The sequence below is a fragment of the Vombatus ursinus genome, unplaced genomic scaffold (genome assembly GCF_900497805.2).
Source record: "Vombatus ursinus unplaced genomic scaffold, bare-nosed wombat genome assembly UNPS02015106.1, whole genome shotgun sequence".
Taxonomy (NCBI): Eukaryota; Metazoa; Chordata; class Mammalia; order Diprotodontia; family Vombatidae; genus Vombatus; species Vombatus ursinus.
This window is the reverse complement of record NW_020954884.1, coordinates 1,975,520-1,998,819: the sequence shown is the minus strand read 5'-3', so window position 1 is coordinate 1,998,819 and position 23,300 is coordinate 1,975,520. Positions and strand designations below refer to the sequence as shown.

Sequence of the window (23,300 nt, the reverse complement as noted above, 5' to 3'; positions counted from 1 at the left end):
AATTGGGTAAGGTCCCATTTAAGATTTTATTTTTGCTTCAAGGAAACTAGGGAATCTTAAAGGTGAAGATGAGGAGGGACTGCATTCCAGGCACAGGGATAGGAGGTGGAATGTTGAATTTGAGGAGCAGAAAGAAGGCTGGTTTGGATGAAGCATGGAGAATAAAAAGGGGATAGGAATAGACCTGAATTTCAACTTTCTTCACTCTTGAGGAACTTCTTGCTCCAACTCCTGTGATTCTGTGGCAACCACATGCATTTAATTTGAAGAGTAGAAGGAATTATAGTAAACATAGCAGTGAGAAGAAATCTTACTTCCTACTACCTTGTGTATCTTTTGGGTAAAGCAACAACAACCAAAAATTTAAATCACCCACCAAAGTCCTTGAATTCAGTAATAAACACTGAGGGAAGTTTATGTCCTTATGGGAAGGGGAGTAGGGTTAGGTGGGGTGATAAGATTTGTTGAGTATTTAAGGATTTTTTCTAATTAGAGACTCATTATCCTTAAGTAGTGAGTGCAGACTTGGGTAAACTGACTCTACAACTATGATTCTGTGATCTTAGCTGTCTCTAGTCTTCTCATTCATCCTCCTTGGATGTTTTGATCTGCCACTGTCCCCACCTACACCCAGAACGTACAGTGCCATCGCAGGTCAGAGACCCTGAGTGAGGGGTGAGTTAATGCATTCAACATGGAACCCTGCCCTTGAGCTCACCTTGATTAGCCAGTGAACGCAAACTCACCTGAACCAACTATATCCAGCTAGCCCCATACCGTGCTTCACATCCATCTTCTCATATTTGTGGACCTTCCTCCCCACTTTTGTTCTGGAAGTAATAAATCACTAACATCATTTCTTCTGAAATGGACCACCCTAAGGCTCCCCAGACAAAAACCCTTCCTTCAACACCAGAGTGAGGCTAATGACTGTGCAACTCTGCCTCACTTAAATCCAATTCACATACAAGTCAAGATGTGATGTCATTGGTCCCCTTTGAAAATGAAGAACGAGGGGCAGCTAGTGGCGAAGTGGATAGAGCACCGCCCTGAAGTCAGGAGGACCTGAGTTCAAATCTGGCTTCAGACCAAACACTTGACACTTACTAGCTGTGTGACCCTGGGCAAGTCACTTAAGCCCAATTGCCTAAAAAAAAAAGAAAAAGAAAAAAGAAAATGAAGAACGACCCACAACTTTCTCTTCCTATTAGAATGCAAGCTCCTTGAGGGCAGGAACTGCCTTCATGTCCAGGGGCACCTAGTGTTGAGCCTTCTCATAGTAGATGACTAATAAATGCTTTTTTAATCCATTCATTCTTCTGGTACTTGAAGGGGTCTTATGTGGAAATGAATTAGGCATTCTCCTTTGCCCTCATAGCTACAAGACTTTAGCTTGAGGTCAGGAAGAAATTTCCTTACTGGGCTGCCTTGTGATGTTTAGTGGTTTCTCCCTCATTGGGGGTCTCAGATGCCTGGATGCCCTCTTCTGTATATGCTGGGAAAGATACTCTTGTTCAGTATTGGTTTGGGCCAGATGGCCTCTGAGCTCCCTTCCAATACTGAAATATTATGCTCTATGATCTCTTCTTCCAACCCCTTTGCTCTCGGGAGTGACTATATTTTGATGATAATAATGATTGTTCACATTTCTCTGGTGTTTCAAGGTTGGTAAAACACTTTGCTCACATCAGCCCTCTGAGGTAGGTAAGTGCAAGTATTATTATCCTCTTTTTACAGAAGATCTGAGAAACTGAGCAATGTGGTTAGAGTTGTGCTGTCACTAGTGTCAGGACTTGAATCCAGGTTTCCCCCAAGTCCAACACTCTCTCCACCAATCAAAGCTTTTGGGGGGAATAATGGCTGGAATGCTTTTCACCTTTTCCTTGGCAGAGTTCTAGGGTTTTCTCTCAGGAGAGGTGTCCTTTGCTTGCCTGCAACAAATATGCATAGCCTTAATTTGTATTCTTTTTGCTTATATACTCAGCATAGTTTGTCTAGAAAGTAATGAATTCCAGTGCTGAAAGTAATAAGATAAAAGGTGCCCAAACATTTCCCTTGTTGAGAATTACTGTGTCTAGGTGGGCGGTAGGGGAGGAAGGTACTCACTTAAAAGGACTGGGTTTTTTTTTTTTGTTTGTTTGTTTGTTTCTTATTTTTTTTTATGAGCTCACATGAGCAGTGTGAATTTTTTTTGGTATACCCTTGAATAAATGGGATTTGTTTGCTTTGAGGACCTGAAAGACATTAATTATTTCTTTTTCTACCCCCACCCTCCTGAGGTTGGCTTGCATGAATAGAGAAATAACATCACTGTTGTGGTCACCAAAGAAATCAGATTTTAGCGTGATGAGGTGCTGCATGGACTCTTGTGTGTATGTGTGTGTGAGAACATGTGTTCATTTAAGCATTTTGCATGTCTTTGGGGGGAAATGGAACTTTGCAGTTTTGATGAAAGCCAGCTATACTACATTTTGAATATACCGTTTTCCTCTCTTCCCCCCCTACTCCTTTTTCTTTTGGAGGGAGGAAGCTTTAAAAGATACTTTGTGAAAGTAATGTGGTTTGAAACAAGCAACCTGATTTGCCAATAGGAAGCAGAGCCTTGGACAAGTGAGCTGTGGATTCCCACTGAGCTCACCACCCTTCCTTTGGTTTCTATGTTCATTTTGTTACGCCTACCATGTGCCTGGGAAGGAGAGAGGGGCCCCTCTGAAGATGTCAGTGCTTTGTGTGAGGAAAGCTTTCCTTAGCACTATACACCAAGACTCCTTCCTAATTAGTATAGATGTGAACAGACCTTGTAATAATGAGCCCTGGTTCCCATTTTGTAACCACTCTGGACTGTACTTTACATTCCTGACCTGTAATGAAGTTGTTCCCAAATTCAGTACCACCCCCTCTCCCAGCCCCACCCCCTACACCTCATTCTTCTTCTCCCAGGCGGGGAAAATGTTTTCTTGAGAGAAGCTAAAGGCTGAAACACAGGAATCAATATCCCCCCTCCCTGTCACTTTTTAAAGTTCTTGAGTTCTTAGAGGTGGGAATGGGCAGAGGGAGACATTACAGTGGCGGGGGGGGGGGGGGGGGGAGAGAGAGAGAGAGAGAGTGTAGAAAGACTACTAATTCTCCTTCCTTTTCTTCATCACTTGTATTCTTGTGCTTAAAAATGTGAATGAGTACTATACTACTTACAGAATGAATAGTAGTAATGAGCTAGATATTTGAAAGAGCACTTCAGGGTTTTATAAGACATTTTATACACCATCTTCCACTCTCATTTATGTAGCAGTTAAAGTTTACTCTGAGATATATCGGTTTCGTGTCATGTCCTTGATTTCAAATCTGGCCTCAGACACTTACTAGCTATGGAACCCTGGGCAAGTCACATCACCCTGTTCACCTCAGTTTCCTCATCTGTAAAATGAACTGGAGAAGGAAATGGCAAACCACTCCAGTATCTTTGCCAAGAAAACCCCAAATGGGGTCATGAAGAATCAGGCACAACTGAAAAACCACTGAACAATAACAGGTGTCACAGTTTAAAGTTTACCGTGACTGCTCAGTATTTTAATTTCATTTGAGCTTCTCACCAACTGAGATAGGGCCTGGAGACGTTACCATCCTCACTTTCCCAGATGAAGTGAAGTGACTTCCTTAAAGTAAAATGACTGATAAGTGACAAGGCTGAATCTTATGATGCCAAATCCAGTGAAGTTTCCTCTAAACCACAGTAAATGGTGACTAAAACACAATAGAAAAGAATAGTTAGAAAAGCTAGGGACTCTTTCTGCTGGATGTTTCAGCCTCATAAGATCATACATGAAGGAAGATCTAAAAAGCGTCACCATGTATTGCAGTCTTATAGATGGAGCTATAACTGAAACTTAACCAAAACTGAAGCCCAGAAAATTAAATGATTTCACCAAGGTCACACAGATTTATTGTCACTCAGTCATTTTCAGTCATGTCCTACTCTTTCATGACCCCATTTGGGTTTTTCTTGGCAGAGATACTGGAGTGGTTTGCTATTTCCTTCTCCAGCTTATTTGACAGATGAGGAAACTGAGGCAAACAGAGTTAAGTGACTTGCCCAGAGTCACATAGTTAGTATCTGAAGCTAGATTTGAACTCAGGAAGATGAGTCCTTCTGATTCCAGGCCCAGTGCTCTATCCACTGTGCCACCTAGCTGCCTTGTCACACAGGTAATAAAGACAAATCCAGCATTGTCTCTACTTCTTCTCACAGTTGAAATTATTTAAGAGTTGCTCCTTGGTATTTGCCCTTAACAAGAAAAAGCTGATTTACACAGTGTGTTTGAATTTCACAAGTCTTGCATTTTGGTGGAGTTAACCTTCTCACATGTTATCCTGTAAGCAGCATGTGATCAAAGTAGACAGCATTAATGAGACATTTACCATCTAGACTTGAAATGCAAGCAAAAGCAAAATTAATTGTTCAACATTTCTGGCCCAGATCATTAGGTATCTTAACTCTCGGACATACTATTTGCAAACTGTTCAAATTTGAAACGGCAGCATGGTAACCAAGATCCTTTGCCATTGCTGCCTTTCTAGTCTCTACAAGAGTATCCCAGAAGCCATTTCCATTAAAAAGTCTAGACCGAGGTGGGGAACCTGCTTCCTTAAGGCCAAGAAGGCGCAGGTTCCCCACCTCGGTCTAGACTTTTTAACTCAAGCCCCCCAGCATAAAATCACAGGACTTTCAATCTATAGCTGAACACAATTTCAGAGGTCATTTTGTCCAGTCCCCTCATTTTACAGATGAGAAAACCAAAGCCAGAGAAATTAAACGACTTGCTTCATGGTCACACTGATGGTACATGGTAGAACCGGGATTCAAACTCAGGTCCACTTTCTATGCTCTTTCTAGTCCTCCATGGTCCTAGTCTTTGATTATGACTTTCGCCCTCCACCCCAGGTACTCTCCTCCAGCTACCAGCTTTGTCCTTCCAGCTCAATGTTTAGTAGAGAACCAGGCTAGAATGTCTAATTGCTGGTGGAATGAGAGTGGCTAGAGATTCCAGGCTGTGTGTAGTTGGTAAGAAGAGAGGAAATACAAGGCCTTACTCATTTGCACTTGTAACAATAGCCACTCTTCAGTTTGTCTCCTCAGAAGTCATGTATGTGTTTCATTTTAAAATGCTTATATAAGGAGGCAGCTAGATGGCACAGTGGATAGAGCTCCAGCCTTGGAGTCAGGAGGACCTGAGTTCAAATGTAACCTCAGACACTTGATACTAGTGGTGTGACCCTGGGCAAGTCACTTAAACCCAGTTGCCTCACCAAAAAGCAATAAACAAGTAAATAGAATGCTTATATGAATTTGTGGGCTCATCTGTGTGCCCTCCAACAATGCAAATTGTAAGCCACCCATACCTGCCCATTTTAATCATAGTAAAGGAAATGCAAATCTAATACTTTTTGGAGAATTTTGTGAAAACCCTTGAAACAGTTGGAGACATTTTTTGGTTGTCACAACACCAGGGTTGGGCATCACTATTTAAGGAGGGGAGGAATGAAAAGAATAGATTTCTAGGTTTGGGTAAAATTTTTTAGTAATAATATACTCATCACCAATACCTCATCTTTCACACCTGGTTCTCCCTACATGAGGTAATACATGTAGAAAATTCAACAAGAATTCTGCCCTCTAAAGGCTTCTGGTCTGAATAGGCAATATTAAGAGACATAGGGGCAGCTAGATGGCACAGTGGATAGAGCTCCAGCCTTGGAGTCAGGAGGACCTGAGTTCAAATGTGACCTCAGACACTTGATACTTACTAGTGTGACCCTGGGCAAGTCACTTAACCCCGATTGCCTCACCAAAAAGAAAAAAAAAAGACACAGAGATTCTGAATGCATAGTGATAAATACAGATGAAAGGATAAATGAGATGACATGTTTACATTGTAATAGTTAAGGAGTAGGTATTTTAGTAGACTGCTGAGTTGGGAAGAATTTGAGACATAGAATCTTTAAATTGGAAAGAACCTCAGAAGTCATCTAATCCAATCTGCTGCCTAGATCAGGAACTGTCTCAATGATACATTCAAATGGAAGCTGCTCTCCAGCTTCCTTTGGAGTACCTCCAGTGATGGAGGACTCACTGCCTCACAAAGCAGTCCGTTCCAGTTAGACAGTGCTAAGACTGACATAATTTTTCCTCATATCAAGCTGAAAACCGTCTTTGCCACATCTGCCCATTGTTTTGAAATTTCTGGGGCCACCTAAAACAAGCCTAATCTCTTTCATATGAGAGACCTCCAAATAGTGAAAAGAGCCTCCGGTATGTATGTATGTAGTTGGAACAACTGTGTTTGAATACTGGCTTTTTTTACTTACAGCTGTTGGACCACAAGCAAAGTGACTGCACTTCATTTAATCTCAGTTGTCTCAGCTGTAAGCTGAGGAAATTATCTAGGGTCCTTTCTACTTGCCTAACCCCGTGATCCTCTAAATACTGAAGGAAGCTAGCATCCTTACCCCATCCTACCCCACTACTTGTTTTCTCTTCTCCTGACTTCATATTTCCAGTTTCTTCAGTCGATAGAATTTCCAGTCCCTTCACTATCCTGGTTGCATTCCTCTGGGTCCCCTCCCTCTTGTCAGTTTTACTCCTAAAATATGGCAGCCAAAGTTGAACTAGATTGTAAGTACTTGCAGAATCCAAGCAAGTAAAAGATAGACTTGGTGCATGTGCCAGTCTCCTTATTTAAGGGATCATGCCTTATGCCAAGAAGACCTGAGTGCATGTCCCACCTTTGACACATACTGGTTATGGTCAAAGTCACTTAACCTGTTGCTACAGGCAACTCTTTATGACTCTGAAGTTGAAGAGAAAGTGCTGACTTGGCTTTGATAAAGGGAATTTCCTGATGTGGGAATTCCCGATACCAATGCAATCACAAATAAAATCCTCGTCCCCTCTGCCCAATTAGTTCCTGCCCATCTTGGCACCTGAGACACAGGCTGAAGAGGCTGCAGGTCAGCCAGATAAAGAAGGGCTCTGAAGCAGAAAATTAAGTCTCTGGGACTGATAGCTTCATGCACATTGATTCCCATGCTTCGTGTATGAGTGTTTCTCATCGGCAGGAAGATGTTAGGGGAAGTTGCAGGCATGGTTTCATTTCCTTGGCTTTTTTTTTATGGGAAAAGTGATTTTTTGAAATGTGTTCTTTCAAAGCCAAATTTGTCATAGGTCCTTAGCCAAGTTGCCATGGTTGTGGAATGCTTGTGGGTTATTACTTGTTTTATTTAATGCTACATAACCATGGCATGCTGGTCCCATGAGGCCTGAAGATGAATGATTTCTTCCTCTGGGTTCATAATAATTATAATAACTAGTTTTTGTAGCCTTTTAAGCGCTACCAAGGGCTTTCCCTGAAACTCCCCTCTGAGGTAAGCAGTATAAGTATTGTCATCCATATTTTATAGATGAGGGAACCAAGACACAAAGAAGATGTGACTTGACCAAGGTCAGATATCTGTCTGCTGGCCGAGCTGAGACTGGAACCCAGGTCTAACAGTTACTTGATAGTGATATGCATATGTATCTTAACTTTCCCCCTGAGTTGTAAATAAACTTCTTGAGGGCCAGAATTTCTGTTTTCCATTTTCGTATCCTCCTTAGTAACCTACCCTAGAGACTTATAGTAGACATGTAATAAATATTTGTTCAATTGACTTGACCAGAACAGATGCAAACATAAGTAAGTCTTCTGTAATGGTATTCTCGGGGCAGCTAGGTGGTGCAGTGGATAGAGCACCAGCCCTGGAGTCAGGAGGACCTGAGTTCAAATGTAGCCCGAGACCAGACACTTAACACATAACTAGCTGTGTGACCCTGGGCAAGTCACTTAACCCCAATTGCCTAAAACAAACAAACAAACAAAAGAAAAAAAACAGTATTCTCTTTCTGGGAATGGCTGTTGATACATTATAGAACATTGTAGCCTTATAGGGACTCTGAGCTCCTGGCCTATTTACTTAATGGAACAACAAGAAGGTAGAGAAATGGGTAAAAATACAGGCAGGGAATAGGTCAGCTTTCTCATAGATTCTTAAGGTTGAAAAGCACCTTAGAGATCACACAGTTCAATCTCTATTTTCAGATGAGCTGAAATGATTTCTTCCAGATTACAAACTAGCCAAGGGTCATAGGCAGGGCTACAATCTCTAGATTCCTAGTCAAGTATTTTGTCTACTTCACCTGAGTTTAAGCAGGTAAAAAAAAATTAACTTCCTCTTATAACTTACATCCCGTGGGACCTTACAGCCCATGGGCTGCATTGCTCAACTACCCAGTGAGGTATCAAAGTGCATATGACTGTGTGTGTGTGCGTCTGTGTGTCTGTGTATAAATGCATATATGTTTAAGTATATACATATTTATTTTTCATCTGTGTGATTTATTCTTCAATGACCATTAGAATGTAAGCTCCCTGAGAGGAGAGATTGTTTCTTTCTTTATATTTGTATCTCCAATGCCTAGCACAGTGCCTGATATAAAAGAAGCACTTAAGGACTTTTTGATCAATGGATTACAAATTTAGTTCATTAAATTTTCCAGGTCACTGAGTATATTACCTTAGCCTTTGTTAGTAACCTTGACTAATATTACTTGCCTGGGTAATTATATGTTTGTGTATTTCTAATATAACTACATTATACCATTTTTATTGACATTAAGAATAATTGTGCCTTTTAAGTATTTATATATTGATTTCATTGATGTAGTAATTTCTTCTACCCCATGTAGGCACCCGCTCATGTGCACCTTCTTATCTCTTGCAATTATTCTCTACCTCTCATGTTAAACTACCTATAGAGGTTCAACTTAATGTGATAGAGACCTTCCTCACTAGGTATTTTAATATTACACAGATGTCATCACAATATTTGGCCTATCCAGTTATCCTCTAGTCTAGCTATATACCTGGCCCACTTCCTTTTCTGGGCATGTATGGCCTTAATGATGTTTTAAAGATTAGGAAAGGGAGGCCTGTAGTGATGAGGTGATGTGACCGAGATTATAAGACTGTCAGCTATCAAGCATTAAGTGACTGATGTGTGCCACCCACCCTCCTAAGCACTGCAGAAACCAAAAAGGACACACACACACACACACACACACACACACACACATACATATCCGTGCTCTCAAGGAGCTCACAGTCCAATGGATGTTTTACCTGTATTTTGAACCTATTGTTTTCTGACTCCAAATAGCTCTCTTGTTCATTGAATAAAAATTGTGAACATGTGTCATGAAAAAGTCATGCCACACCCCTTAAAGTAAGGAATAAGATGTTCAGGTACCTTAATGAGGTAATTTTAAAAGTCTCAGTTTATTTAGATTAAGTGCAAAAAGTACTTGGGTAAACTAGATTGGTAGAGGAAATTTAATCATTCTTTGTGAGCCCTTTATAAAGTAGAAGATCAATTTAGAACTCAAGTTATTAGAACATCTGACAGAAGTCCAGCTTATCTCCCTGAGAAGTCCCTCGGGAGAGAAGTATATACTTCAACTTCAGCCTTAAGTTTTGTCTTACTCCCTCTCCCCTTACTGACTTTGTGAACTTTGGCAATCTGAAATTCCCATTGACTTCTTAACATTGACTTCCCATTGACATCTTAACAGTGTCCTTGATATATTTGAAACAAAATATCCCCTGTACTCACCTCCAGCCCCAGTCAAAATCTGTCACATACTTTCCCACCAGCACATACATAATATCGGGGAAAGTGGACTCAAGCCTAAAGATCACCTGTGGCAAAGGGTTAATTCATTTCTCCCCTTTGTGGGTGTTCAAGAAATTTCCCTTAGGCGTGGTATAGTTTCTTTGCTGGGCTCTTTGTAAAGCTGTGTATCTTCATCCATTCTGTCCTTGGCTCCCAATGAAGATGTTGCCATCTGCTATTCCAAGGATGCTGCTAGGATACTAATAGGAAGCTAAGGAGTTCTTCAGACCTCTGCAGGACATGTGGTCCTTTTGCAGTGAGTGGCTGTGGAGAGAAAAATCAATGTCAAAGCGGATATTCTCCCTTTCTACCCAAGCAACTCTTTCTCCAAGGATTTAATTGGAACACTCACTCTTGTGTTTTCTCATGTTCCGCTCTGCCAGATGCTGCAATAAATTAGGTTCTGGACTAGTCTTCTGCTTTGCAAAGGGCCCCACAGGACATGCATGATCAAGTTTCTTCAGATAAACCAGTTCATCCTAGGATTTTTAAAATTTGATATAGATTTTGTTTTGTTTTTCTCTTCATTAAGGGTACCTAGATATCTCATCACTTACTTTAAGTGGCATGGGGTGGGGTAGTGTTTGTTAATTGATTTACTCAATCAACCCCACCTTTACATTTGTTATTTCTGAAATTTCCCCTACACTTCTGATAATTATTTTTGCTGAGGATTTCTTTCAGGATCATTTTAAGAGAATGTATTGACTTGGATTTATTGCAAGATTTTCTTCTGCATTTATAATAATAGCTGGCATTTAAAGGTTTGCAAAGTACTTCACAAGTATTATCTCATTTGATTCTCACAATAGCCCTGGGAGGTAGATGCTATTATTATCCTCATTTTACAGATGAGGAAAGTGAATTAGACAGAAGTTTAATAACCTGCCTAATGTCATACTGATAAGTAAGTATATGAGGACAGATTTGAACTCAGGTCTTCCTGACTCCAGGTCCAGTGCTCTACTGTACCATCTGTCTACTTGGTTAATTCTCATATTGTAGCAAAGAACCAAGAAACTGAGTAGTCGTGATACTTCCACTCGAATTATCTTCAGTCTCTGAACCTGTCCATTCCATTAAAGCTTAGCAAACTTGGCTGTTTATTAAATTGAAGGTTGCCTTTTGTAGGAATGATAGATTTGGGTAAAACTGACAAGAAAGATCTCCTTGGTAACCCTTAGCTCTCTTTGTGTGGACTCATTGTGTCAGAAATGCCTAGGACTGTTTGTCATCTTTAAATGTTGTAGGGAATATTAGAAATAATTGTATAAACTTTATTTTTATTTAAATTTAGTTTCAACTTTTTGGGCATACATGGTACTAACTCAGTGTGCTCTTCAGAGTATTTTAAAAATCATGTCCTTCCTTGTAGAAGTTTTTATTTCTTAAAAAAAAGAAAAAAAGGTAAAACTTTGGATCATAAATTTATAGCTGGAATGGACCTTACAGGCCACTGATTCCATCTCTTCCATTTTACAGATGATGAAACTGAAGTCCAGAAAAGTTAACTGACTAACCCACAGTCACTGGGTGTGATTGGAATTCAAGTATTCATGATTCCAAGTCCTTTCTCTTATCCACTTCATCATATAGCTACCTACTATTGTTGCTCCTTTGCAAAAGGATTGAAATTAAACATTTAAAAAACTCATAATCAAAATCATATTAAAATCCTTCCAATTATTTTGTACATATGTGAGTTATGAATTGAAAATAAATTATCAGATCTTCAGGCTCTAAACTTTCATAAGTTCAGAGACCACTATTGTGATTATCACAGAGGTAGCAAACCACCATCAATAAAAGCTGGAGTGACTAAGTACATTCATTTATATATGAAACAAAATGTCCTATATTCAGTAACACAATGCCCTTAAAGTTTATTTTAGGGGGGGCAGAGCCAAGATGGCAGAGTAAAAGCAGTGACGTGCTTGAGCTCTCCCCCAAACCTCTCCAAATACCTGTAAAAAATGGCTCTAAACAAATTCTAGAGCAGCAGAACCCACAAAAAGACAGAGTGATACAAATTTCCAGCCCAAGACAACCTGTATGGTTGATGGAAAGGTCTGTTGCACCAGTCTGGAAGAGAAGTGCAGTTCAACATGGGCCTCAGTGAACCAGGAGCAGGCCTCAGGGGACTGAATCACTAGCATCTGTATTGGTTTCCAGACTTCTCAACCCACAAACACCAAGGACAACTTAGTAGGTCAGTAGGACCACAGAGAGAGAGGGGCTTGGTCTGGCCCCAGTCCTGGCTCAACCCCTAGGTGGTGGCTGCTTCTGGAGCTCTCGGCCTACAGACGGAGGGGTGATCGAGTGGCTGATTAGAGGGGGCTTGCAGGGATCTCTTTGCTGGTGCTGAGTAAGATTCTCTTGTTTTGCCCATGCTTGGATATGGGTCACGGTTCTGGTTGGCAGTCCTGAGGTGAGGAGGAGTGCTGGCAGGGTGCAGCTTGTGGTGGCAGTGGAGAGGGAATCTTCCTCACAGTTCCAAGGCAGAAAGGAGTGCTTGTGGTCACTCATAGACCAGAGCACAGGCCAGGAAAGAAATAAACACCTCTCCCCTTATCATAGCACCTTGGAAGAATTGAAAATTTACAAGTCCCTAGAAGTATCTCTGAAAACAGCTGCACAAAACCCCTGAAGCTTGGGATAGTACATTCTCCACACTGGAAGCAGACCCCAACCTTAACAAAGAGTTTATAACTCAAGTAATTGGTTGGAATCATGAGCAAACTGTGCAAAAAAAAGTCAGACCATAGAATCTTACTTTGGTGACAAAGAAAATCAAAACATATAACCAGAAGAAGACAACAAAGTCAAAGCTCCTACATCCAAAGCCTTCAAGAAAAATATTAATCAGTCCCAGGCCATGGAAGAGCTCAAAAAGGATTTTGAGAAACAAGTAAGAGAAGTAGAGGAAAAATTGGGAAGAGAAATGAGAGTGATGCAAGAAAATCATGAAAAACAAGTCAACAGCTTGCTAAAGGAGACCCCAAAAAATTCTGAAGAAAATAGACCTTTAAAAATAGCCTAACCCAAATGGCAAAAGAGGTCCAAAAAGCCAATGAGGAGAAGAATGCCTTCAAAAGCAGAATTGACCAAATGGAAAAGGAAGACCAAAAGGTCACTAAAGAAAATACTTCCTTAAAAATTAGAATGGAGCAAATGAAAGCTAATGACTTTATGAGAAATCAAGAAATTGCAAAACAAAACCAAAAGAATGAAAAAATAGAAGACAATGTGAAATATCTCATTGGAAAAACAACTGACCTGGAAAACAGATCCAGGAGAGATAATTTAAAAATTATTGGACTACCTAAAAGCCATGATCAAAAAAAGAGCCTGAACATCATCTTTCAAGAAATTATTAAGGAAAACTGCCCTGATATTCTAGAACCAGAGGGGAAAATAGAAATGGAAAGAATCCACTGATCACCTCCTGAAAGAGATCCCCAAAGGAAAACCTCTAGGAATATTATGGTCAAATTCCAGAGTTCCCAGGTCAAGGAGAAAATATTGCAAGCAGTCCAAAAGAAACAATTCAAGTATTGTGGAAACACAATCAGGATAACACAAGATTTAGAAACTTATACTTTAAGGGACTGGAGGGCTTGGAATATGATATTCCTGGAGGCCAAAGGAACTAGGATTACAACCAAGAATCACCTGCCCAGCAAAACTGAGTATAATCCTTCAGGGAAAAAAATGGAAATTCAGTGAAATAGAGAACTGTCAAGCTTTTTTTTTTTTTTTTTTTTTTTTTGAGGCAATTGAGGTTAAGTGATTTGCCCAGAGTCACACAGCTAGTAAGTGTTATGTGTCTGAGACCGGATTTGAACTCAGGTCCTCCTGACTTCAGGGCTGGTGCTCTGTCCAGCTGCCCCATGTCAAGCATTCTTGATGAAAAGACCAGAGCTAAATAGAAAATTTGACTTTCAAATATAAGACTCAAGAGAACCATGAAAAGGTAAACAGGAAAGAGAAACCTTAAGGGACTTATTAAAGTTGAACTGTTTACATTCCTGCATGGAAAGATGATATTTATAACTCATGAGACCTTTGTCAGTATTAGGGTAGTTGGAGGGAAAAAAATATATGTTTAGATAGATAGAGGACACAGGGTGAGTTGAAGATAAAGGGGTGATGTTTAAAAAATAAAATTAAGGGATAAGAGAGGATTACACTGGGAGGAGAAAGGGACGGATAAAATGGGGTAAATTATCTCACATAAAATAGACAAGAAAAAGCTTTTATAATAGAGAAGAAGTGGGACAAGGTGAGAAGGAATCAGTGAATCTTATTCTCATCTGATTTGGCTTAAGGGGGGAATAACATACGCACCTAATTGAGTATGGAAATCTATGTTACCCTACAGGAAAATAGGGAGGAAGGGGATAAGGGGGAGGGATGATAGAAGGGAGATTGGGGAAGGGGGTAATCAGAAGCAGACACTTCTGAGGAGGAACAGGGTCAAAAGAGAGAATAGAATAAACGGGGTGAGGGGAGTGAGACAGGATGAAGGGAAATATAGTTAGTTTTTCACAACATAACAACTATGGAACTGTTTAGCATGACTACACATGTATAACCTGTATCAAAGTGCTTGCCATCTCAATGAGGATGAGTGGGGAGGGAGGAAGGGAGAAAATTTGGAACCCAAAGCTTTAAAAACAAATGTTAAAAGTTGTTTTCACATGCAACTGGGAAATAAGATATATAGGCAATGGGGTATAGAAATCTATCCTGCCTCACAGGAAAATAGAAGGGGAAAGGGATAAGAGAAGGGGGGGGTGTGATAGAAGGTACAGATTAGAGGAAGGGGTATTCAGAATGTATGCCATCTTGGGGTGGGGGAAGGGGCAAGATGGGAAGAAAATTTGGAACTCAAAATCGTATGGAAATGAATGTTGAAAACTATAAATAAATTAATTAATTTAAAGGAAAAAGAAGGAAAAAAGGTTTATTTTATATTTTGAGTAAACATGAGACTTCCATTTTATAAGCACCTTCTTTCCATGGATTAAAAAGCTCTCTGAGAACAGGGTCGATCATTTTTGTTCTTTGCATTCACCATGGCCATTTCTCTACTGTGCACTTAGTAGGTACTTAATAAGTACGTTTATGTAAATGTGTTCTTTATTTTAAAGATCACTTCATTCAAATTAATTCCACAAATGTTGCCAGAGAAAATGACCCTGCTACTTTGCAGTTCATGGAGAAGTTCATGGAGGAGGTTTGGAGTATATTTCTCTGGGAAGTGTGGAGTGAGTTGATAAAACTCAGTTAAATCAGCTTCCATCCATTTTTTACTTCAGTTTTCAGTATAGGAGAAAGCACTTGCTTGCATCTTTACTGTCAAAAATGTAAGAAGCAAGAAAGACTGTTTTTATTTAGAATTACCCAGTAGTTAAATGTCTAATAGCCATAAAAACCTTATTTCTTTCTGAACTTTGTAATCTTGACGATAACTCTTAATTTGACTATCATTTTGAGAGAACAGGATTGAAAACATTAGGTCCCCTGCTTGCATTTTGAAGCTTCTACTTCTAGAATGGAAAATTAACTGAAATGATGAATGGCCAAATTAAAAATAAATGAGTGACTGGAGCCCAGTCCTTAAGTCTCTTGTGACCCTCCAGGAGGCCAGACAGAGCAAGAGTAGCTTGTTTATACTAATCTGACCTTCTGTGTGATGGCTTTTCCTTGGAATGCCTGTGGAGCCTTAATGTTGCTTCACTGCTACTTTTTCTCCTGGGACCCTAGCAGAAGATGAGTGGAAGCTCCAAAGGAAGTGACATGGAGGAGAGGAACAAGAACAGTGCCTGTCCCCCGCCCCCCCCCCTGAGACAGAATGGGCCAAAAGGGCAAGCTGGAGATACTTGTGGTCTAGAACTCCAATGAACACAGTCTGCTTTTATTACAAGGGAATCTGAAATTTTTGGCCTAGAGCTGATGCTCTTTTCACTGTACAATCATGAGGAAAGTTGCTAGTGGACCATAGCCTAGGAGGATGCTCCTGCCTTCTTGGTGAGCGGGTAACTAAAAGGCTTTTGCCTCGGATGTGCATAATTCTGCATTCATGTAAAAATGGTGGGGGCAGCTAGGTGGTGCAGTGGATAGAGCACCGACCCTGGAGTCAGGAGGACCCAAGTTCAAAAGCGGCCTCAGACACACAACATTCACTAGCTGTGTAACTCTGGGCAAGTCACTTAACCTCAATCACCTCACCAAAACAAACAAACAAAACAAAATAAAAATGGTGGAACAAGGTCTGCCAGATTAAAATAGTAAAATTCCTTAAGAAGGCTCTTCCAAAGGAATTACCTGACACTGTAACTTATTTGTAAAATGGTATATTGCTTGATACTTTAATGAGTAAGTTCAATTTATTTATTTATTTTTTAAATCTGGAAACAGTAGTGAGGATATCAAAGATAATTAACCCACAGAAATATTATAGGCCAGGAATTCTACTAAGTGCTTTACAAATATTATCTCATTTGTTCCTCCCAACAACCTTGTGAAGTAGGTCCTATTATTATCCCCATTTAACAACCTCAGAGCAGAGAAGCTTACCCCAGAACGGAATTCCCTAGTTGAGTGTTATCCAGTGTCCCTGGGGAGGTGTATAGGATGGTGTGATCGAGCTCTTGAATTGTGGTGTTCAGGAGGCCGTATACATATGCCTGACTGGTTCTTGTTTCCATTTCTGCAACACAGGCAGATTCAGTTTAATTGTCTGAAAAGCAAGGTGAGAAGCAAAATATAGTTATATTCTATTGAGTTCCCTGGTTTCTAGTGTCACGTCTCTTCTCTCTTCTTTGTATTTATTGGTTGGGAGTGGTGGGAGGGAAGGAAATGTCACAACACTGGTAAGTTAAAATAAAATTCTTATAGCCCACCTCTCTGAACTGTTCGTTGTAGTGAGAAACTGCTATTCAATATGACTGATTTCTGGGTTTGTTTTTTTTTTTACCTTGATGAAGGTGGGACTTTTTTTTTCATTTAATTTTTATTTTAGTTTTGAAGTTTTTTGATAATCTTCTGCGCCTTGAGAGCTTTCTTCAATGTGTATGATTCTGTCTTTTGGCTGATACAACGCCAGAATAGCCATAGTTGTCCTTATTGCCCTGTTTTGTGTAACCTTGCTGCTTTTAGAAGATGCTGCATTTCCACACTGCTTCAGTCATTTAGTAAATACTATTGTTCTATTTGTTATGTGTCCTACCATGTTTTAATAACCCAGGAAGAAATACCGTATCATTTTATTATAATAAGCTAGAATCTTGTCTTTCCAGTCCCCTTCCCCCCTCCCAGAATATGGAAGGTTATTTGGGTAGAGCCACATTTCTCTAATCGTTTCTTTTGAAGACACAGTGTTCTTGCTGATTGTTCTTCCGGCCCACAGAAGCCCCCAACAGTTGCCACCCATGTGGGCAAAAGCCCTTCAACAGAACATAGGGGTAAGATCCCATATAGTTGTATTAAATGCTCACATGCTACATTGAACTCATGGCCTCTTAACAGTTCAAGTGCTTTAAATTTTTTGTTAACTGGAGAATCCCCTCCAGAGCTGTTGCTAAAATGTCATCCCAGTCTACTCTCTGCCAAGAATGATATAATGGTATAAGTGGTGCTTTGAACAACTAGATGGCAGGGTAGATAGAGTACCACCAGATGGGGAGTGTGGAAAACCCGAGTTCAGTCCTGCCTCAGGTACTTGCTAGCTCTGTGACCCTGGGCAAATCACTTGGCCTCTATTGTCTCAGGTTCCTCATCTTTTAAATGGGGATAATAGGACCTATTTCACAAGGTTGTTGGGAGGACCAAATGAGATAATATTTGTAAAGCACTTAGTAGAATTCCCGGCACATAATAGGTGCTATATAAATGTTAGCTATTATTATCACAGGCCTGGTTCTGCCAGTTACCTGTATGACCCTGGGTAGATCTCTTTACCACTCTGGGACTCATTTTCCTCATCTGTAAAATGAAGGGATTGGACTAGATGACCTAAAAGGAGCCTTCCCAACCCAAATGTGACCATGTGAATCAAAACCTCTAAGAGTTGGAAGAGACCTCAGAAGGCCCCTTGTCCAACTCATACCTGGACAGGAATCCCTTCTGCAATATATGTGACAAGAAGTCCTCTAGCTTTTGGCTAAGTCTTCAGCGGGAGGAAGCCCACTGCTTCCCAGGGATGTATCAAGTCATGATGTTTCTTTGTGTGAAATACTTTCATCCATCCTTTCCTCTCTATTCTCACTAATATAACTCTAATATAAGCCCCCAACTTCCATTGGTCTGGACTGTTAGCAAGAAATAGAAGATCCTTGAGGATGGGGATTGCCTTCACCTTTCTTTGTATCCTCAGAGATTAGTGTAGTGCCAGACACATAGTAAATAATTAAGAAATGCTTATTGATTGATTGATCCTCTGTATGATAAACCATCTGTCACACTGATGACAGCATGAACATACTGTGCTTTCTAGAAAAGTTCTCCAGAGAGAAGTTTAAGGATATTTTAATTTTTTTTTCTTAAATTAACACAGATTTATTTTCTGTAACTACCATCCACCTTCCCTATGAGAAAACAAACAAAACCCTTGTCAAATATACATTCAAGTCAAGCAAAATAAATTCTTTAGGTAGGGAGAAGTAGATTCTAAAGGATGACTCTGTGTAAGAGGTTATTTAGTCATATGAGTTTCAGTTTCTAGTAGAATTAGGATGTCTTCATCCCACTTCTATTCCAAGTCATGCTTATTTTGATGTATAAGAGCAAAAAGCACTATGAGAAGTGTAGCCCAGACAAACGAGATGCTTATGTCTAGAGCGACTGGGTATTATATGTTGGGAAGTGAACACAGTTTGTACACCCATTAGCATCACCGTTGGCATCTATTTACATGTGATGCTTAAAGCATTTTAGGGGCTAGGGTATGGTTTTAAATAGAATGATACTTTAGGGATTAAAGGATCACAGATTAAGAGGTAGAAGAGACCCTCAAAGTTCTAATTCAACTTCTTTATTTTACATTTGAGGAAACTGAGACTCAGTTTAAGTAACTTTCCTAAGGCCACAGAGGTGACAGAGTGGTAGAGGCAGATTTGAACCCTGGTCCTCTGAGTGCAAATCCAGCACTTTTTCCATTGCCAAAGTTATATAATTGATTCTCAGAAGTGTGATCTTGGGTGAGTCGCTCAAAAAAAAAAAAAAAAAATCTCTATTTGCCTCAGTTTCCCCATCTGTAAAATGGGGATAAACTCTTCCTTGCAGAGTTGTTGTGAGGATCAAATGAGATAAAAATTGTAAAAAGCTCTTAGCACAGTGCCTGGCACATAATACTTCATTTGTCATTGCTGCCTCTCAAAAGTCTTTATAAATCTAATCTTCATAACTGTGACAGACTCTTAGAAAAGCACAAAGGTCTATTGACCCACTTCTAGGAAAAGAGGCTGCCCTTTGTAACATTGTGGAATTTAGGGGAACTAGATTGTTCTAATTACAAACTGTCATTAGGTTGAACTATAAATTGAGAAACCCTCAAAATAATGACATTTTTACTTTCAAAAACAAAACAGAAAATAAATGGCTTAATCAAACTAAGTACAAATAGTACCTTAATTTTTGAGTTTGCTGATACCTCTTCCCTATTGACTCACAAGGCTGGTTCTTAGCGGGGGTATAAATACTGGGACAGGGAGGCTCTCTGTATTACAGCCCTTTGTGACCACCTTTTCTAATAAAGAATTCATATCCATGAGGAGTTATAGTTATTTGAGGGGGCTGTCTCCAGTCGTCCTGATCTATATCTGACCACTGGACCCAGATGGCTCTGAGGGAGAAAGTGAGGCTGGTGACCTTGCACAGCCCTGCCTCACTTAAATCCAGTTCACTTGCAAATCATGGCATCATCTTCCTGATGTCATGGTCCTCTTCCAGAAAGAAGGACAAACAACAACAACAACAATATATATTTCTTCTGTCCTCCAAAGAAATTATGTTTCATGTATTTGACCTCTTGATAAATTATGAATCAGCCAGTTTGTTGGCAATTGTCAATTAAGAACTCATTCGGCCTACTTACCACGTCAGGTATTGGAGCCCTGACCAGGATGTTTTAGCCATGATTGCTATGTCAAAGTTGATAGTCAAGCTGGGAAGATGAGATCTTATATATAAGTTCATGTTTAAAAAAATTAACAGTATCATGAATATCAAATGAACAGTATGGTAACAATTCTACAGGGTAGGCAGGTATTACAGTGGGCTGGGATAGTTATTCATGTAAAGTTATAGAAGAAACAGTACTTTGAGGCCACACAATAGTGGAAAGATCACTGAAGTGGAGACAGGGACCTGGGCTTTAGACCCGTTTCTGCCACTAAAACTTGGAAAGCTTCACCTCCACACCTATGCCTCTTTTGTTTCCTGCAAAGGAGATTTCAGGTGCCATCTCTTGTAAGAAGACTTTCCTGCTCTTTATAGTTGTTGATGCCTTCTTTCATCAATGAAATCACCTTGTATCTATGCTGTATGTATTCTGTCTATATTTATCAGTGTATGTATTGGTTTTAGCCTGGGAAAATGTAAACTCCTTGAGTGCTGAAACGGTTTGATTTTTATCTGTTATCCTCAATGTCTAGCATAGGCCTGTCATATAAGTGGTGTTCAGTAATTAATGTTGATTTGAATTAAATTGAATTTTGGGGCCTCAGTTTGGCTACTATCTGTAATATAAAATGGCTCAATTTGATGATTTCCAAGGTTCCTTCCAGGCCTAAGGCTTTTTGATTCTTTGATTCAGGATAGGAATTCAGATGGATAGGGGGGAAAGACTTATACCAAAAACAGGGGAATTACCAAGTATAAAAGGATCAACGCAGAAATCAATCAGTAAACATTTATTAAGTGCCTGCTCTCTGCACACTGGGGATACCAAACAAAGGCAAAAGACAGTTCTTGCCCTCAAGGAGCTTACTGTCTAATGGGGAAGACAACATGCAAACAAATATGTACAAAGCAAGCTATATACAGGATAAATAGGAAATAGTTAACAAGGAAAGCATTAGAATTAAGAGGGTTTGGGGGAAGGCTTTCAGTAAAAGATGAGATTTTAGTTAGGATTTAAAGGAAGTCAGGAAAATAAGTAGAGCGGAGGAGGGAGAATGTTTCAAGCATGAATGACAATCAGAGGAGGAGGGAGAATGTTTCAAGCATGAATGACAATCCGAAAAGATGCCTGGAGCTGAGAAATAGAAACTGCCAGGTCAGTGTCATTGACCTAGTGGATTGAAGAGTATGTGGCAAGAAGTAAGGTTTTAAGAAGACTATAATTTGGAAGTACGGAGATTTGCCCGATTTTTGAAGCAGCAGTAGGATAGATAGTCTAGATTGGAAGTACTTTGGCCACAGGATCAAATTTAAGATTTAATTTATATTTAATTAATTAATATTAAATTAAATTAAATTAAGTTAAATTAAAATTTAAAAGGGACAATCTACTAAGAGGCTTTCCTATATGATTTTGGATTGGATAGTTAAGGATTGGTGAGAAAGGTACCAAATTATTCATTCTTATGGCTCTCTAAACCACTTCTATCTCCTTTTACCATCTAACATTTTCTGTAACTAGCTGTTGGAACAAGTTATATCTTTAATGAATAAAAGTGGCCATCAGAAACTTAGGGCTGTGATTTAATTTGCCTTGTAATTTAGACTATATGAAATAGGCCACATCGCCTATCGCCACCTAGTGGCAGCGTAATGCCAGGTGTACTAAAAAAAAAAAAGTACCGAAGAAATGTTTTGATGACAAACCAAAATGTTAGAGAGCAACAGAAAATATCACAGCATCCTTATAGACTCATTTTAAATCCTTTATGACATCTGGAGGAAATCTCTCTTGTGGGCACAAATGGGTTGTTTACAATGCTTTGTAGACTTAGCATGGTCTGGAGTCAGAGCCTGACTTGACCTCACATGCTGTCACCATCCCAAAGGAAATTACCAACTTTCTTGATTTAGTTTCTGCCTTTTCCTTTTCAATGCATTTTCTCTTTATTCAGTTACTGATATGCAATTCCATAATTTAGTTCTCAAAGAACTGTTATGCCCAATTACCAAAAACTGATTGTTACATTCCCTAAGTACATCTGAATCACTGTATTTCTTACAGTGTTTCAGACTTTTTCATTGTGCAGACAGTCAATTGTCAAGAACTTTGACACCAATAATGCCTGAAAAAATCTGATTTTGTGCAGAACGGTTCTGCAAAAGTTAATGGTAGGACATGCATGAGTCCTTATCAGGCCAATCACTAACTCTTGGCCCAATAGTTTCGCAGTTGTCTTTGATTTCTTGCAGGTCTTTAATAACATGAACTTTTTAATGTTATAACGAATTGCATATCTTGATCAGGTTCACAGTTAGCCATAGGATCACAGTAGATTTAGATCTGTGAGGGACCTCAGAACCCAAATAGTCTAACCACCTTGTTTTTTGTTGTTGGTTAGTATTTTAGTCCTGACTGACTCTTCATGACCCCATTTGTGGTTTTCTTGACAGAGATACTAGAGTGGTTCACCATTTCTTTCTCCAGCTCATTTTACAGATGAAGGAACTGAGGCAAACAGGGTTAAGTGACTTGTCCAGGGTCACATATCTAGTAAATATCTGAGGCCAGATTTGAACTCAGGAAGAGGAGTCTTCCTGACTTCAGGCCCAGTGCTGTATCCACTGCACCACCTAGGTGAAGAAACTGAGGTCTAAGGAGATGAGATTTGTCCAAGTTTATACAAGTACCAAACCTCAGAGGTGGCATTTGAAACTATATTATACATTGAGCAAAATGAGTCAGAATATACAAAGCTAATGATATAGGTTGGGTATCATCTCATTTTACTGTGAGAGGCAAACTAGGAAAAGAAATACGTAAGGAATTTTATGAATATTCTTGAGATACTAAGTATGTTCAATTGCCCCTAAACTATGTAAAGGGAATGGATTGGAAAATAATTAGGAGTGAGATTGAGAAAATATAGGTGAGGCTAATTCATGAAAGACCTTTAATACTAGACTGAAGAGTTTAGATATGATAGGCAGTAGTCTCTGATTGCCCTGAAGAGGGGTTCATGAAAGAGACTGAAGAGCAAAGTCAAAATATTAGTGATTATTTTAGCAACTGATATTGTACAGGAGGAAATAAAGAAACAGGGATATAATAGGAGAATAGATCACAGCTATAAAGGACTTTAGAGATCATCAAGATAGCCAATTCATTTTACAGATGAAAAATGAGGAACAGAGAGTGACTTGTTCTGGGTCACAGGGAGTATCTAAGGCAGGATTTGAACTCACGTCTTCCTTACTACCATCCAGTAGTCAAGTGCCCTATCATATTGGTATTATATTTGGTAGTAAAGTTGAAATTGGAATTCAGGACCAGAATTTACTACCTCTTAAATTTATTACAGGAACTAAGAACCCAATTGTCTTCTTGATGAACTTAGGTGGGTGTCTCTTCA

General features: G+C 39.6%; 1 protein-coding gene across 9 annotated transcripts in view; it reads left to right on the top strand.

Annotated features, from left to right (window-relative positions):
- Positions 1 to 23,300, top strand: part of RAI14 (retinoic acid induced 14) — a 186,553-nt gene that overhangs the window by 79,174 nt on the left and 84,079 nt on the right. The gene's annotated exons all lie outside the window — the stretch shown is intronic.